At 37.1% G+C, this 15,933-nt stretch overlaps 1 pseudogene; it reads left to right on the forward strand.

Annotated features, from left to right (window-relative positions):
• Nucleotides 1-1,717: 1,717 nt before the first annotated feature.
• Nucleotides 1,718-2,408, forward strand: LOC116895951 (annotated as a pseudogene).
• The last annotated feature ends 13,525 nt before the right edge of the window (nt 2,409-15,933 follow it).

A 15,933-nucleotide genomic window follows, 5' to 3' on the forward strand; every position in this document is an offset into this window, starting at 1 on the left:
AGTTTTCATGACCTAAGTTTAGGTTTTCTTTATTGATTTCATTTCGCTTTTCATGACTTGAAGTGTTGTATTTGTTTATTTGCTTTCTTCAACTGTTTGTGTTTCCCTAGATTTCTTTAAGGGATTTAGTCCTTTCATTTCTTCCACCTGTTTGTTTCTGGGTTTTGTTTTTGGTTTGTTTGTTTGTTCTGTTTTGCTTTGTTTCTTTAGTTAAAAAATTTATTCATTTCCTCTTTAAAGACTTCTATTATTTGTACACAGACTTTTTGAAGTTTTGTTTTTGAGGATTTTTTTTGTTTTTTTTGTTTGTTTGTTTTGTTTGGTATTTTTTTGTTTATTTTTATTGTTTTGTTTGGCTACATTGGAATAAAATATTCAACTGGCATGTTGATTTTCAACACTGGCAACAGTAATGAGGAATAATGTTTAATCTAAGGGTAATCATGAAAAATGAAAAACCAGACACCACGAAATTTCTTTTCCTAGTAGTAGCATACTCTTGGTGGTTGGCATCAAATTGAATCAAGAAAAAGGCAGAAATGCCAGTCAGGGCTCTTAGTTTTGCCAGACCAGGGAGATTTTACTTAAATCTAGAGCTATGTTGGTTTACAGAATGCAAGCAATATTTTATTACAGTTTTGTAGTCAGTACCTCGATGAAAATCATGTGCCCCATGTGCTCAACCAAGGCCCTTATGAATAGTCTTATGCTGGGTGTGATGACCCACTCCTTTAATCACAGAACTTGAGAAGGAAAGACATATAGATCTCTGAGTTCAAGTACAGCCTGTTGTACAGAACAGATTCCAGGAAAATGGAAAGTTAGGACTACACAAAGAAAAACCCTATCTGATTTTTAGGAATGAGAGAGAGAGAGAGAGAGAGAGAGAGAGAGAGAGAGAGAGAGAGAGAGATATGCTAATATATTTTGAAAACAGAATTTCAAACATAGCTCAATTATTTATTCAACAAACTGTACATAAACTTAAAGATATAGTCTGTTAAATTTCTGTGTTGGATTTGTTGGTTTTGAACTTGCTCATATTTTTCTCTTAATATTTATCATTGTATTTTCACAAGTCATCCAAAAGTCAAAAGAAGTATGTCTTTAAAATGAACAAGATTCTACTGGCCTCCCTTGATGAGAGATTTATAACAACTGGATGTTCATCTGTGTGCATAGAAAAGTGAAAATGCCCATGCCAACTTCAGAATGCTATACATTGCATCTTCGCTGCACTGTTATTGGGTTCATTGTTACCAGAACCTTAAGATATTAACAGTGAGCCCCTGACTCACCCATTCTGCAGATTTGTCTACCTTAATGGTGTATAATCCTGTGCACAAAGTCACATTTCTCGGAGTACTTGTGTGCAAAAACCCTATCTTTCCCCCAATTCACGGCTCTCTAGCAATCCTGGCACCCTCTGGCTCTTACATATCTGAGCCCCTCTTCTAGGATGATCCCTGAGCCTTAAAGGAAAGAAAGGCCTGTGATGCAGCTGTCCATTTCAAGACTAACACTCCATAGTCTCTTGTTTTCTGAATTAGACTCAGTTGTGAGACTCTACTAATCCGTATCTACTACAAAAAGCACATTCTCTGATCAGGGTTGAGAACTGCACTACTCTGGGGTACAAAGAAAAACACATAAAGAGTGGTTTAAAAATATGTCAATTTGGCAGAATAAAAGTAATCACAGCTCAGCACCCACGAGTATGCTCAGGCTACAGATGAGGCTTGCCTCTAGTGTCCTCCACTGCAGTAAAAAGGAGGTCTGGTTGGACTCCAATAAGACAAACAAAATCACCATTGCCAACTCCCATCAGATCAGGAAGCTGATCAAAGAAGGGCTGATCATCCGGAAACCCGTGACTGTCTGTTCCTGGGCTCACTGCTGGTAAAACACCTTGGCCTGACAGAAGGGCAGGCATATGGGCGTAGGAAAGAGCAAGGGTACTACCAATGCTCTGGTGTCTGAGAAGGTGACCTGGATGAGAACAATGAGGATCCTGCGCTCGCTTCTCAGCAGATACCGGGAATCTAAGAAAACTGACCACCAGATGTATCACAGCCTGTCCCTGAAGATCAAAGGGAAAAGCAGATTCTCATAGAGCATATCCACAAACTGAAGGCAGACAAGGCCCACAAGAAGCTACTACTGACCAGGCTGAGGTTCGCAGGTCTAAGACCAAGGAAACACAAACGTGCTGGGAGGAACGCCTCCAGGCCAAGAGGAAGAGATCACCAAGACTGTCTAAGGAGGAGACACCAAGAAGTAAAGCTTCCCTCATGTCTGTTCTTAGTGACCTGGCTGTGGCCTTAGATGGATTAGCCATTAAAATAAAACAAGCTTTACAAAAAAAAAGTAATCAGCTCTGCCCTAGGGCTTATGGCCTACTAAGGTGATGTGCTCTTTGTCCATTTAATAGTTCTGTCTTCTTGAACACGTCCAGTGTATAACTCTACATCCAAACATACAATGGCAGCACTAAGTGGACTCAGAGCTTTAGGAACATTGTAGGCATATTACTATTGTAACAGGGCTCCAGACCTTAGCACAACTGACTCCGTGATGCAAGTACAACTCAGTCTGTAAAACTCAACAGATAGAATCACCAGTCAAAACTAAAGCAGAGGTCTAATTCATCAAAGTTCACAGTTCTGGGGAAATCTCTAAATGTGCCAACCTTGAATTTTGGCTTTCATAGTTCTGCTCCTTGCTGACTATTCCTCGATAACTGAAGTATGTCAACATGGAACATGCATTATGTGCTTAAAAACTTACCCTGAGAAAGGCTAGTAGTATGCACAGGTATCCTGAATACCCATTGTGGTTGCTGGCCAACTAATAAAAACTTTCCATTGGCTTAACCCATGTCTCAGCAGGCTTCTCTGGTGAATTCCCACAAAACTATGCCAAAGCTTCATGGTTTTACTGGTCTTAAAAACCTATGTGTGCCAAAGCAACTAGGCAGTGCTCATCTGTATGTGGTCAGTCATTTATACAGGAGCAGCTGAAGCAGATTTACCAGTGCAGGGGCTCTGGGAGATCTCTCAGCTTTTAGTGAGCAGAAGCACCTTATACTGAGAGTCTTTCCTCATTCTTTTCTGGAAGCGTAAAAATAATACATAAAAGGAAAGAAAGTCAGAGAAGAAAATATAGAGAGGGAATGGAAAATGTGAAATAAAACAATAAAGACAGAAATCCAAGTTTATCACTCAGCAAGAAAAATTCTATGCCTGCCTCCCAACTGCCAAGGTAGTACCACGAACCTGCATTACCTGATTCCATTTAATTTTTGCCTGAGTGTACTTATACAAGCCCTTGGGATATGTGAGAGTCTGATACTCAGCAGACAAGGCACACTGAAAGACATTTGTTATGAAGACGATGGATTTTCAAACTAGTTCAAGAGTACTTGAAAACAGAATTCTGAGACAATCTAAGTTGTGTTTTTATCTCCACATAAACACATCACCCCTTATTTTAAGCCTGCCAGCTATGGATCTTCAAAGGCACACTCAATGCTTCTTGTACACTGAGATCATTGCAGTTTCTCTAAAAAAAAAAGTATCATCATTTGAAAAAAGAAAATTTTCTTTGATAAAATATTGCCCTCCCAGTGATTCTGCCTTTAAGAGGTAGAGGAATTCAGTTTAGCTTCCAGATTAATGACAGAAGACGATCTCGGACTTGAGACCATAATATCACAAATCTTGAACCCGTAAGAAATATTAGAGAGCGTTGGATTCAATCCTATTATTCTGTGGATAAAATGGTCAAACCCTTACATGTCCCTAATATCCAAGGTGCCCATTACCTTCTTTTCTAAAATTGACTGATCTTTTTATAACAAGCAAGACTCCGAAGTTTTAGAGAAAAATAAAATCATACCAGGTAGCAGCATCTCTTTATTTCTAGAATGATTTTTTATTAGAAATGTGCTTATACATTCAGTAGTTAAAATGGGATGCTGAGTGTGATTCTGGTCACCAGCAGAGGTTAAAGATGTGTGTTGAATGCACAATCCTCCTGCCTATAGATAATACCATAGTACCAAAGAAAAAAAACTTATTTGGATACATACACAAAAACTATTACCTCATCTATTCATTGAGACATACAGTATTCATTTTTCTTTATAAAAATGAAGAGATGAAACCGTAAAGTTCAATGGTCTATACCAAATTGGCAGAGCAAATAAAGTACTAAGTGTGAATTAAAGTTCATAAGAAACACTTCTTAGAGGAGTTACTTGGCCATAAGATTAGTGCAAATTATGGAAATTAGCTGTAGGAAGTAAGAATACCAGCCTACCAGATATCGGATACAAGCATATAAGACTTTATGGATCGAAGAAGTTGGTAGAACAATAGCCAAAACCGACCCCGAACCCTCAGTATATCAAGAAACCTTTCCTATCATCCAGTATATGTGGACAACAATACTGAGGCTATAAGCATTGGCAGGAACTTCCGCTTCCAAATGTGATGTAAAGCACCAAGAATAGGAAAGGCTGTATGTATAACACAAGACAGCGTGACACATGGCTATTTGACCCAAATAGCATGCCTACTACAGACTGACAGAATCAGTTCTGGAAAGGAAAATTACTGGGCTGCACAAAATCCCGGGATCAGCACTTCAGATCCTCTGCTAGCTGGAGAAGGTTCTAGAGCCAGTCATGGTTACATATACTTATAATACCAGCAATTGAGAGGCAAGGTTAGTTTAAACTTTAAGCCCAGTCTGAACTAAGTAATAAGACCTAACTTTATAAATTTAAAAAAGGATGCAAGTTTATTATCATCACTGTCTCAAAATGCCAATGTTTAAATACTGGTAATGGGCCCCAAAATTGGTAAAAGAGTCGAAAATAATTAAGAAGTAAATGGATATCCATACTGAGAAAGTGTTTTAAACAATTTGTTTGGGATGCAGCTTGGTAATGATATAACCTAACAAAGACAATGCAAAAAAAGAAAAAGTCCTATTACTAATTATTATCACTATTAATATCACTGAACAAATCACTGTAGGTGGCAATGAGATCCCACAGAAATAGTCCTATTACTGTCCAACCAAAGATGGGAAAACAAAGAACCAAAAGCAAATACTAATTATTCAAAACTCAAAATTCTTAGAATGTTTGGAAGTAGTGATGTAAAAAGGGCAAATTATAAGCCAAGTCACAAATTAGTGACATGAATTAAATCATATCATAGAAATGTGCTTGTGATTAACCCTGGAGAAAGAAACAAAAGAGAGAGAACATGAAAGATTCCTAACATCCAGTAGATAGCTATGCAAATAAACATGGAAGGGCTAAGCAAATCTCTTGGTAGTGTCTCTCCCTGATCCAGTAGAAGGGAGGTATATCCCATCTTCCACAAAGAGACAGAAGGATGTCAGATTTTGATTCCAACCTACCAAGAGTGAGAGACAGCCTTGAATACAGGCCATGTAGTAACTTGCCAGATTCCCAATGTACTTGGCACTCAGAGAGCAATAGATGGTTCCTAGAGCCTCTTAACATTTTCTTATTCTTTCATTTGCTCTAAACATCCATGGACACTTATGATAGGAGCACATGGAGGTAGGGAGCACTAGGAACACTGTATTAGGTTCTCTGCTTTCTAATTGCCAAGTGCCTTTTTTGTAAATGTACAAAAGGCTAGATAATTTTTTATAACATCACATTTAAAGATTAACTAATCAGTCTCTCAATTATAAATTAGAAAACAAAGACATAACTAATTAGAGTCAAAGCCACAGCTAGAGGCCAGGTTTCTGGGCTACTAGCCCAGAGCTTTTAGATTAAATTATGCCATGTCACTCTAACACCACACTAAACTTAGAGGGAATGATGAGGGTAGAAGAAGAAGGGGATGTATTATGCCTCCCAGTTCTGGGAAATCTTTCTCACAACTCTTGCTAAACAATTTCCTTCCAAGGTTGTTTCACTTGGAATGACAAAAATGGACTGATTTCACATTTCTCTTCTCTTTTCGTTCATTCTTATCCTTTAATGAGAAATTACTACACAATTGATGGTACATGTATACACAAAGAACAATATATGAATGAGACCAATTCTGAACATTATTTTGATTTCTAGGCTGTATCTACGGTGGTATTTGTTGTTGTTGTTGTTGTTGTTGTTGTTTTATTTGTTTTTTGAACCAGAAGTACTGAATAAAAATTTGTTCTTTTAATTTTAAATTTACTCTCAATAATAAAGTAACTTGAAGATTAAAATTAAAAGCTTAAAATTTAATTTATGGAAAATTTGTAGCAATATATTAACTTTTACATTGCAGGTTGCTTTTATGACTTTTAGGTTTCATAAATATTTAAGGCCCATATGGTGTAAATGCAATACATGCTTCTGAATCACCACTATTGGATTTAATATCTAGGCATAGCACATGCTGACATTTCTATAGTTTCAAGTACATACTGTGCCTGACTTTTTCCACCATAGGGCAGCTGTTGAAAAGTAATAGTAAACTACCTGACATATTTTATACTATACACCAGATCAGGAAGCAATAATTTAAGACTTAAAGTTGATCTCTGAAAAGTCTCACTTCTCCTTACGTAGGACCTACAGCATGATCACAACCAAGACAATTTTATTTTTCATTTTTTGTTAGTATGCAAAATCGTGGGCTTTATGATGACATTTTCCACCATATAGCTCATCACATTTTGTTCATATTTGGCCCTGTTGCCCTTTTTCTCTTCTTCCTCCTCCTCCTCCTCTAGTATTTTGTACTTCTCTTCCCCTTCCCTTCATCTGTATAATTTCCTTTCTACTTTCACTTTGCAAATACATAGTTTATTTCAAATCTAGATTTTTGCATGAGAGGGAAAAGGCATATTTCTTAATGCTAGGTAGTAGATATAGCTAAGTCCACACCCCTGCTAAGACCATCTGCTAAGTGCAGGAACAACAATCTTCCTCCAGGGGCCTAAGTGGCAAAAGCAGTCCCAAGAGCTAGAAAGGTCTGCTCTTTGAAGTGAAACTGTTTGCCTGCCTCTACCTACTGTGTCCCTCTCAGCGCTACAACATCACATACACACGACCTTCACATAATTCCCTACAACGATACTTTTCTCCATACTTTTTCTATATGATGGACAGGAGATGGCACTCCTGAGAAGCCCACCGTTTAAGTCTAAGTGTCACAGATGCTGGACAACTTCTGGATACATTTAATACTTGAAACTGAAGAGAGTGGTGGCAGAGTGCCTCTGGCTGGATTGACTGAAGAGAATGCAATCTGCAGAGCCTTTCTGAGAAGGAAGAAGACTATAAACCCCTCGTGTTCTTGGTAGTTAACGTCACTGCTGTGTCTTTAGGAAAGCTTGTCCTTCAAGGTTCCAAATGATCATCAATGGAATCTTTTTAAAGCCACTAAGCAAAACTAATTCTTCTCTCACACTGCTAATTGTATAGAGCTTGCTCACTATACAAATATGTTTAAAACAATGTAGAATTTTAGCGTTTCCTTTCAGTTACACGGGGTTGTATCTCTGAGTGGAAACTGCCATCTATGTATATATGGTTTTTGCTATATTGTCTGATTCATCTGCCTAACAAATTTGTCTCTTTCCTATTCTCTCCCAAGTCCTTCCTCATGGTTCGTTCATGGTATCTTTAAAAACAAAATAACAAGTGTAATCTATTTATCTTACAGTGTATCATTTAGGAAGCAAGCCTTCCAAAAGATTTAAATGCTTCCATTGACTTTAGGTCATCCAGACTGTCCATGGAGCCCTGAACTCTGTCTTGTGCACCTGACTTTAGTTAGCAAGACCTAGACTAAACTTTAACGTTATGCCTTTGTAACTTATTACTCTGGATGCAAGGATCAAGAGCTCCAAGGGCATAATCAATAAGATGCATATCAAGACTGGCCTACAGAGCTCCTTAAGAAACTGTACTCAGCAAGTGTTCTCTGGTTTGAGCTTTGTGTGCCTGAAAAAACCAGCAGAAGTATTTTTCTGCTTTGTTTCCTTAATAGCTTGGCTGTTGCTTTCAGATCTGCTTTGAAGGCTGCTTCTAAGATCGTGCACTTCCTAGATTTCCCTTGTATTCTTAGGATAGAGGTTGACCTTCATTTTCCTACTTTAAACTTCAATTTTATAATTCTTACACAATTTCTTCAGACCTAAAACTAAGAGAACTTGGCATCCTTCGCCAGCAACATTCTTTCCCCAGGCATCTTCCATACGACCATCTATGTTCACTGTAGCCCCACTCCAGAAATCACAATGTAAATTGTACCTATAAGAAATATTCTGCAGCTTTTTCCCCTCAAGAATTTAAAACTATCTTAGGCCACACGTTGATATTTCAACCTTCCTAGGCCTTTCCCATAATAGAATCAAGGGCTTTGAAATACCTAAAACAAGAGTATATTTTATAATTTTGTTAACTGCTCGTTTCATGGTCTTGGTTAAATTATCCTAACTATCAAGAATTTCTATCAAAGTTCAGAATCATATGTCACATGATAGGCACTAGAAAAGTAATAACCATTGCTGTCAAGGAAGAACTAGTTCTTCACTAACAGCGTTCAAGATACATCCACAGGAAATCCAGTTGGAAAAATAAAAAGAATTTTAAATCATTTTCATCATCTTGGCCTCCAAACCCAACACCTTGCTTAAAATGTGATCTGCTTTTTTGCTTACTTTCCTACAGCCATCTATACATGGGAAGAGAAGTAAAATAGTTCTCTAAAAGATAAGGAAATCTAAAATGAACTACTATATGAGGTTATCTGCATTTGTCATCCCTGTTTCTGTAAACAGTGGTGTTACCATCATTTTGCCTAGAGCATGGATTTAGCATATCCATAAAAAGGGTAGGCCCAAATGGAAAGTACTTTATTAATTCAGAAATTAGATTAATCTTTTAAGTCAAGTTCTCACCATCCTGATGAAACACTAAGCTTTAAAAGTTAGCTCAAACATGCTTTCATAGCATAGCACTTGCTTCCACAGAAAGCACAATTTCTTCTCAATTTTAATAAAATGAATACTGTCAATCAAAAAAGTCAAATGATGAACATACTCAAGTTATCTAAATTTTTTTATTTTACTTTTTTAACCTCCTAAACTTTAATTACTCCAATGAGTAGTATTAAGAGGAAAATTGGGAAGAAATTTCCTATTGAAAAGGGGACATTAATAATACTGGAACTTATTGGGTGGGAGAACAGTAAAGAACAGTTTTTATAAAATTATCCCATAATGTGTTCCTGCTCCTGAACTTTATAGTTCATACATGTGTGTGTGTGTGTGTTTCTGTGTGTGTGTGGTTGTGTTTGTGTTCATATATGCATATATGACACATATATCATATATATACATATATACACATATACATATATATACATATACATATATATATATATATAAAACCTTTGGCAGATGTCTCTTTAACCTATTCATATATTCCTTGACTCATCAGTATTATTTATTGACAATGTCCTATAGCGCAGATACTGTGATAAAATGATGGAAATAATAGAAGAAATAAGAAATATTCTCCCCCTGACCTCCAATAAGAATAAACTTAGCTTCTGATCTCCATATACACCCAGAGCTGGGGCTGTTCCACAGCTCTCAAACACAAAACCTTCCTGTAGAGATCTGGTCTGCCAGGAGCACTCTCCCTACTAAGCCCACAGCCCACAGGTGTAACCCCACTTTCTCTCCATTGACTGTCTAAGGAGAAACCCGCTAGGAGTGCACAGGGCTCAGGAGCCTAATGGTGGCCTAGGACAGGACCCTTATAGTCTCCATTTGCACCCAGAACTAAGGCAGTCCCACAGCCTTTTGGAGCCAGGAACTGCCCACAAAGAACTGGTCTACCATGATCCTTCTCACTCATAAGCCCACAGGAATAACTCACATTTTCTCCACTTACTGTCCAGGGAAAAACCTGCGAGCAGCACACTAAAGCAGGAGCCACAGGGCTCCTACAGGACCCTTCCAGTCCCCATCTGCACCAAGAGCTAAGGTTGTCCCAGAGAACTCCAGACACGAAGCCTGTCAGCAGAGATATGGACTTCCAGGAGCATTCCCACTCTTAATACCACAGGCTCATAGGCTCACAGGCTCAGAGAATCACGGAAGAGACAAGGTACAGTCAGAGAAAGCAACACCAACTTACATCAGAGATAACCACATGGCAAGAGGCAAGCACAATACCATAAGTAACAGAAAACAAGACTACTTGGATCATCAGAACCAGTTCTACCACAGCAAATATTGGATATCTCAGCATATCAGAAAAGCAAGATTTGGAGTTAAAATCACATCTCATGATGATGATAGCGGATTTTAAGAAGGACATAAGTAACTCTCTTAAAGAAATACAAGACAACACAAGTAAACTAAAAGAAGCCCTTAAAAAGGAAACCCAAAAATCCCTCAAAGAATTATAAAGAAAAACAACCAAAAAGGAGAAGGAATTGGAAAAAACTGTCCACAATCTAAAAATGGAAATAGACACAATAAAGAAATCACAAAGGAAACAACCCTAGAGATAGAAAACCTAGAAAAGAGATCAGGAGTCATAGACACAAACATCACCAAGAGAATACAAGAGATAGAAGAGAAAATCTCAGGGGCAGAAGATACCATAGAAAACATTGACACAATAGTCAAAGAAAATACAAAAACAAAAGCCTCCTACCCCAAAACATCCAGGAAATCCAAGATACAATCAGGAGATCAAACATAAGAATAATAGGTATAGAAGACAGCAAAGATTCCCAAATTAAAGAGCCAGTAAATATCTTCAGAAAAATTATAGAAGAAAACTTCCCTAACCTAAAGAAAGAGATGGCCATGAAAATACAAGAAGTCTGCAGAACTCCAAACAGATTAGACCAGAAGAGAAATTCTTCCCATCACATAATAGTCAAAAGATCAAATACACAAAACAAAGAATACTAAAAGCAGTAAGGGGAAAAGGTCAAGTGAGATATAAAGGCAGACCTATCAGAATTATTCCAGACTTCTCCGCAGAGACCATTAGAGCTAGAAGACCCAGGACAGATGTCATACAGACCCTAAGAGAATAGAAATGCCACCTAAGGCTACAATATACGGCAAAACTCATAATTACCATAGACGGAGGAACCAAGATATTCCATAACAAAATCAAATTTACACAATATCTTTGCAAAAATCCAGCACAACAAAGGATAATAGATGGAAAACTTCAACACAAGGAAGGAAACTACACCCTAGAAAAAGCAAGAAAGTAATCTTCTTGTAACAAACACAAAAGAAAATAGCCACACAAACATAATTCCACCACTAACAACAAAAATAACAGGAAACAACAATCTCTATTCTTTAATATCTTTTAACATCAATAGACTCAATTCCCCAATAAAGAGACAAAGTCTACCAGATTAGATACATAAAGAGGACCGAGCATTTTGCTACATACAGGAAACTCACCTCAGTGAAAAGACAGATACTACCTCAGAGTAAAAGGTTGGGAAAAAATTTTCAAGCAAATGGTCTGTAGAAACAAGCTGGAATAGCCATTCTAATATCAAATAATATTGAATTTCATCTAAAAATCATCAAAAAAGATAAGGAAGGACACTTCATTCACATCAAAGGAAAAATCTACCAAGATGAACTCTTAATTCTGAACATCAAAGCTCCAAAAGCAAGGGCACCCACATTCATAAAAGAAACGTTGTTAAAGCTCAAAGCACACATTGCACCTCATGCAATAATAGTAGTACATTTCAACACATCACTCTCATCAATCCACAGAATATGGAAACAGAAACTAAACAGAGACATGGAAAAACTAAAAGAGGTCATGAACCAAAAGAATTTAACAGACATTTATAGAACATTTCATCTTTAAAAAAAATGTCTTTGTCTCATGGTACCTTCTCCAAAATTGACCATATACTTGGTCACAAAATAGACCTCAACAGATACAAGGAGATTGAAATAATCCCATGCATCCCATCAGATCACCACTCACTAAGACTGTTCTTCAATAACAACAAAAATGACAGAAAGCCCACATATCCATGGAAGTTGAACAACACTCTACTCAATGATAACTAGGTCAAGGAAGAGATAAAGAAAGAAATAAAAGACTTTTAGAATTTAATGAAAGTGAAGGCAAAACATACCTAAATTTATGGGATACAATGAAAGCAGTGCTAAGAGAAAAAACTCATAGCTCTTAGGGCCAAAAAGAAACTGGAGAGAGCAAACCCTAACAGCTTGACAGCACACCTAAAGGCTCTAGAACAAAAAGAAGCAAATACACTCAACTGTAGGAGATGGCAAGAAATAAACAAACTCAGAGATGAAATAAACCAAGTAGAAGTGAAAAGAACTATACAAAGAATCAACAAAACCAGGAGCTGGTTCTTTGATAAAGTCAACAAGATAGATAAACCCATTAAGCCACACTAACCAGAGGTCAGAGAGACAATATCCAAATTAACAAAATCAGAAATGAAAAGGAAGACATAACAACAGAAACTGAGAAAGTTCCAAAAATTATCAAATCCTAGTACAAAACTGGTAAATCTGGATGAAATGGACAATTTTATAGACATATACCAGGTACCAAAGTTAAATCAGGATCAGATAAACCATCCAGACAATTCCATAACCCTTAAAGACATAAAAACAGTTATTAAAATAAAGACTATACATGGACTGACCCTGGACTCTGACCTCATAGCAATGAATATCTAGTAAGAGCACCAGTGGAAGGGGGGAAATCTAAACTGAACCCCAGGACTAGATTGTTGGGGGGAGAGCCAGGGGAGGATGGGGAGGGAACACCCATAAAGAAGGGATGTTGGCCTGGAAACCGAAAGGGAATACACTCGAAATGTATATAAGAAATACTCAAGTTAATAAAAAAAAAAAGAATTGACAAAAAACTAAAATGTAGCTTTTTTAAAAAAAAAATAAAATCAGAAATTAATTTTTTAAAAAATTAAAAAAAAAATCTCCCAATCAAAAAGAGCCCAGAACTAGAAGGGTTTAGTGCAGAATTCTATCAGATCTTCAAGGAAGATCTAATACCAATAGTCTTCAAAGTATCCCACAAAACAGAAACAGAAGGAACACTACCAAAATTGTTCTTTGGAGCCACAATGGCACTTATACCTAAACCATAAGTATACCCTACAAAGAAAAAGAACTTCAGGTGAGATAGCTAAGAAAACCTTTTAGTATCCCATTTTTAGCCCAAGAAAGATCATGAGGTAAACAGGGAAAGAAAATGAGCTAAAAACCAAACTAGACATATGCAGAAACAAATATTTTAAATTGATGTAAAGGTGTTTAAACTTTACAACAGCTAGAACAGGGAAGGAATGTGGGAAGACTATTGTCTATTTTTGGCTGTCTAAATTTCTGGTTTTCTTGTCAAAGACAAAGATTGGTTCGAAAATAAGAATGAGAACTAGGGTTGTATTTTAGTTTTAATTAAGAAGGGTAAAAAAATTAAATAACAAAAAATTTAAGACAGAAATATGGTTGATGTTTTAAAAATGCATGGTGTTATGATCTTCTCAGAAATAAGGTTCTAATTTAGCTCTAAAGTCATTTAAAACACAGTTGAAAGCATATGATCATAGTTTTGTCACATACAAGAATTATAAATAAGACCACAGTCACTGGATAGTAGTAAGTGGGAATAAAAGGAAGAAAGGAACTCTAACAAGTGCAGGGTGGATAGGGCAAGTCACAGCAAAGGTCCTGGGATGCACTTTGAGGATACAATGGAATCATGTGATGTAGTCAGATATTTGAGGTCTCACCCTAGAATCTCAAGGGAGAATGGGCTGTAGATAAAGAAGACTCAGCATATACATCTGTGTGATGACTTCTCCAACAGATCAGTGGAGATATGGTGTTGGTTCAAGCTAATGCAGCAGCACTAAAGCATAGAAAGATGACCAGAAAGGAATGCTTTTACAGCTGAAGTTTGAGTTTGCAGAGAAAAAGAGATAAAGCAAGAACAAATGGGAAAGAGAATATGAGCAAGAGGGGATGTATTGAAGAGTGAAAGTAGGACAGAATGCAATAAAGGATAATGACCAAATTTTTCTGAAGCAAACAAACTTGTGAGGAATAATCTGAAATGGATACCTCTGATCCTTTCTGACGTTAACTGGTCAAAAAGGTTGTATACCAGGAGGTGAACAGCAGTGAAACAAGCCATTTTGATTTTTGTTCTAAGAATGGCAAATATTTTAATGAACAGTGATGTTTGTCAGTACAACAGAGTCACATGCTAATAATGACAATGTTGATAGTGACTAATACAGTGAGGGTGCTTTATAGTAGGCACTGTTCTGGGCATTCTACTGGTCATGTCATTGTGTGTTCAAACAGTTTTATATCATAGGCATTACCATCATTGTACAGAAAAGGAAATTAAAAATATATGGCCTACCAAAATTCATTCACAGTCACAAAATAAATAGTTGATGGGATCATAGGAAGCTGGATCTCTTTCTGTCTTACTAATTGGAACTATACCCATGCCTACTTCAAAATAGCAAGCTGAGAGTGGAGAGCATTGGTTCATAAATCAACAAAGGCACAGAGTTCTGATCTGCTGAAGTTCTGGAGCAAGTAGGAATTAGATTTTACAATGTAGACCTTGCCCTATCTCAAAAATAGATATTCGTGAGACATGGAAAGTGAAATGAATTAAAATTGCATCTCTTATTTTGTTCCTGGAGAAGATATCAATCTCAAAAGAGAAAAGAACATTTTATCTTCTCTACAATCCCCAGGCCATAGGCTAGTTTCCCAGAGATCTTTATTCCTTCAGCAATTGTAAACAAAGTATTAATCACTGGTAATTTAAATATATTATGGTAAACACAAAAATATATGAGCTAAATTCATGAAATATACTTTTTAAAAATGACATAAGGTCAAAATTTATATGAACTAGAGAATGGACCAGCTCCTTCTGGACATAAAGGATATAAAGAAGGTGTAGTGTATCAAGAAGGGTTGGAGTGTTGTTAACACAATCAGTATGAGTATTAGTAAACTTATTACTCTCTCAGTATGAAAGCAGAATAGGAAAGATGGAAAAGTTCACTAAGGAAGCTACTAGAACACTTCATATGAGATATGATGAATATTCATGTTCATAGCAGCCTTTTTTATAATAGCCAGAAATTGGAAAGAACCCAGATGTTCCTCAACAGAGGAATAGATACAGAAAATGTGGTACATTTACACAATGGAGTACTACTCAACTATTAAAAACAATGACTAATGAAACTCACAGGCAAATGAATGGAACTAGAAAATATCATCCTGAGTGAGGTAATCTAGTCACAAAAGAACACACAAGGAATGTATTTACTGATAAGTCTATATTAGGCAGAAAAGAAAGCTCAGAATATCCATGATACAACTCATAGACCATATGAACCTCAAGAAGAAGGAAGACCAAAGTGTAGATCCTTCAGTCCTACTTAAAATGGGGAACAAAATAATCACAGGAAGTCAAAAGAGGGAGGAACCTGGGAGGGACAGGGAGAGGGAGAGGAAAAGAAGGGCAGCATCAGATACAGGAGGAGATACGAGATGGGTGTGAGAAGTAGAGGGTCAGGAACTTGAACAGAGGTGGGTAGCAGTGGATGATAGGGAACTGGGAGTAGCCACTAGAAAGTCCCAGACACCAGGAAGCACGAAGTTCTCAGGACCCAATGGTGATGACATTAGCTGAAATACCCAACAAAGGGGAGAGAGAACCTGTAGAGGCCATATCCAGAACTTAGGTAGGATCCCTGGTTGAGGAATGGGGCCACCCGCAGATCTCAAAGACTACTAGCACAGAATTGTTCCATCTAAAGGAAATGCATTGACAAAGAGTGG

The sequence above is a fragment of the Rattus rattus genome, chromosome 3 (assembly GCF_011064425.1).
Source record: "Rattus rattus isolate New Zealand chromosome 3, Rrattus_CSIRO_v1, whole genome shotgun sequence".
In the NCBI taxonomy this organism is placed as follows: Eukaryota; Metazoa; Chordata; class Mammalia; order Rodentia; family Muridae; genus Rattus; species Rattus rattus.